Source organism: Hesperophylax consimilis, chromosome 9 (genome assembly GCF_061612785.1).
Source record: "Hesperophylax consimilis isolate HC1 chromosome 9, BYU_Hcon_1.0, whole genome shotgun sequence".
NCBI lineage: Eukaryota > Metazoa > Arthropoda > Insecta > Trichoptera > Limnephilidae > Hesperophylax > Hesperophylax consimilis.
Window position 1 is genome coordinate 31,919,310 of NC_142844.1, and position 3,462 is coordinate 31,922,771.

At 35.6% G+C, this 3,462-nt stretch overlaps 1 pseudogene; it reads left to right on the top strand.

Moving 5' to 3' along the window:
- The first annotated feature begins 1,299 nt into the window (after positions 1–1,299).
- Positions 1,300–3,192, top strand: LOC149421248 (uncharacterized; annotated as a pseudogene).
- The last annotated feature ends 270 nt before the right edge of the window (positions 3,193–3,462 follow it).

Below are 3,462 nucleotides of genomic sequence, written 5' to 3' on the forward strand. Positions count from 1 at the left end.
TTTTATAACTTGCAGAAGTTCTCGGTGTTACCCGGACTTGACGCAGGGTTTATCGTAATCAGGTGTGAACATTAATTTTCCACTTATTTTGAGTGTCAAGTGCGCAAAATTACACCAAGATTTAGGGGTGGGAAAAAGAGGTTTTTCAAAATCTCATGTAGGCATTAACTTTTTTCCTATATTCTCAAAATAAAACTATAGATAAAAAAAAAAACAAAACCAACTTCTTTATATAATAGCATTATGTATAGATATATATTATATAACATTTTTCAATACATTTCGTTCAACTATGTCTATGTTCATTATTGTTACTTTTAATTGATACTAGTTATAAAGGGTGTTAGGGGACATAATTTACCTATCTTAACCAGTGATTCCTGACATTATTCGGAATAAAAAATGAAAATAGAATTTTGATCTCCTGTGACTTTTTTGTTTTTGTTTTCTAATAAAATATAGAAAATCAGTGAGGAATCGGACAGCTAGGGTCGATGTGAGGGGTTGAGCAATTATTCGGCTGAGTGAACAAAGTCACATGGGAATGACATAAAAAGAATAAAAATAAAACATCAAGAAAGTCACCGGACACCAAAATTTAATTTACGTGTTACTCTAAATATTGTCAGGAATCGCTGTTAAAGCAAGTCAAGTACGTCCATTAACACCCTGTATAAGTCTTAAAAGAGAAGGCGATTTCGAATATGAGCTGAATTTCAAATAAAAAATAATAAAAATTTCTTTGAAATGTCTTCCCAGCAAGGCATATTTTCAAATGCGGTAGTTCTGGTCTGGTGAATTTGGGTTTCGGTAACTAATTGCAAGTAGGTTTAATGGTTGTAGGTGACTGTTTGAACCGATGAATTGATTAATGATTGAAGCCGGAGCATTGTGTATGACTCGAGATGAGTATATTTTTATTATGTTGTATTCTGGGTGGTTTTAGAAATTTTATATTGTAATACTATATTAACTAAAGGAACATTTGTGTAACGTCAACTTCTGTGGATGTTCTGTCATTTCTAAATTCAGCAGTCTATGTAAACACTACAGAGTACAATGGTAGAATCACCGCAAAACTACGTATATTTCCGAAATATCATGTAGCGTTCTTGTCGTAGGTATAAAACTTCACAGATTTAAAAAAAACTCTAACAAACCCCTGTAGGTAAGTAAGGTAAACATTATGAAATAAAAATACCAACATTTTACTAATCAGTTCTATGAACTTGATGTAACAATCTGAAAACAACTGTCATACTTATGTCGCCGCAACGTGCATTTATTCATTTATCAACCATGCTTTCGTCTAGACTTACGTGCTGTGTTCTATTTATTTTCTTGGCTGTTAATTAATCAACATGTGCAAGGATTTTGTGTATTTTTGGAACTCCATCCTTCAGTCATCAGGTGGTTTACCGATCTTTGACACAAGAATTGGCCCGGAGGGGACACCAGCTTGTAATAGGCACCACGGATCCCACCTACACACAGCATCCCAATGTAACAGAACACGATTGGAAATACTTGTACCAAAAATGGAATGGAAAATTAAGTTTCTACAAAACTGGCGAACGAAAACTTGAGCTCGAAGATATTTTGAAAATGTTCTTTGACCTGATTTTGGAAGTCGTGGACACGGTTTATTCAAGGCCGGAGATGCAAAGCATTTTGAATGGCGGGACCGAGAAGTTCGACTTATTGATTATCGAATATCTTGCATATCCTGCTTTTAATGCACTCGGTCGATTGTTAAACATTCCCATGGTTGGTATTTCTTCGATGGATCAGGTGTTTATGAATCATGACATTATTGGGAATACTCCACATTTCATATTATATCCTGATTCTCATTTTGGAAAAACGCTTTTTCCAAGATCATTTCACGATCGATTGGAACGTGCCAAGTATGGAGCTTTGTTAAGATATTATTACAGAAACGTTGTGTTTCGAGACCATGATAATATTTTGAAGAAACACTTTGGAGACCGACGTGGAAATCTATGGGACGAGGATGATAAACCAGATCTGGTTTTGGCAAATGCTCACCCCGCTCTTGGGTTTAGTAGACCAGTTGTACCCACGTTCATAGATATTACAGGAATACATATTCAGCCCGTTCAACCCTTACCTGAGGTAATGTTAATAACAAACTTAATAATTAACTAACCATCACGCCGTTTCTCTGCAGGAGAACTTGATTTTGTCACACACTCCTTGTGGCATATCCAAATTCATTCGTTGTCTCATACATGCTCTTCTGTTTTTCCGACTCTTGACGTGGCCTGACTCAAGTATTTGGTTCACTTGATCGTACCGTGTCTTCCTCAAGCGTCCGCAACTTATTTTACCAATCACATTCTCATCATATATTCTTCTTACACTTATATTTATTGTGTTTATATCCACAGTAGGTAAAAATTGCTTCCAATATTATTATATTCATACGGCAGCCCCGTGAAAAATCACGCGATAGTCGGAATTCTTGACACATCAGTTAAAATTTTGAAAACGACAAATAAAATATTTTTAGGTTTTAATATTATACTTTATCGCTTGCCTGAATTCAAACAATAAGCTCCAGTTTATCATACAAATCAAATTGGAGTTCAGTGGACCTGAGTTACAATCACAGACTCACCACCGAAATTAGTATTTTTGATAATTATAATTGTACGGAAATATTGCAAGTTTATTTTGTTTTATATTTATTAATAAATATTATTTTTCCATTTTGGAGGCGGGTATGGGTATCGCTGCTCATATTACATAACCAACACCTCTGCTTATAGGTCACCCCAACTGGTTTGCTATGTTTAGCTTAGTTTTGTTTATGCGTAACATGGGAGTCCGAGTTCATGAGATGAGGTTTTTGTAAGTGTTGGCGACGGATGCGTCTACCCACCTACTGCTTAGTGGGCAGGATCAAGAGACACTGGTTGAGGGAAACCTTGACTTTTCCTACGGGACTCTATTGACCCACCACCCCTCATACCTGTTGCTTTCCCAGAACTTCCTCTAATTTATTTCCTTAAAATACCCTCTACACAGCATCCTCAACAATAACATGGGCCATTATATTTCTTAGAACCTCCTATGTTGAGCTAATCTAAAAATATACATGTATTTATTTTATGTAAGTACCGCGCAGTGCCAATTGCTCCCAACGGTCTGGAGACAATGGGACTATGACATCGCCAATCGGGGTATGTTGTGGAGCTGAAGGTAGTAGAAAGGAAGGGATATAGTGGAAAAGGTGGGGGATTTATATAACTATTCAGATTTTTTCACCAAACACGATTAAATCCATTACATGAAACGCTTCAATTCGGAATGGTGGTTTCTTACCAGAGCGATAATGAAAGTATCCAATACTCTTAAACGTACCACGAATACACCATACATTATAAAAATAAATAAAATGTTAAATTTTTATAAATAAATTAATGAAATTTATATCAG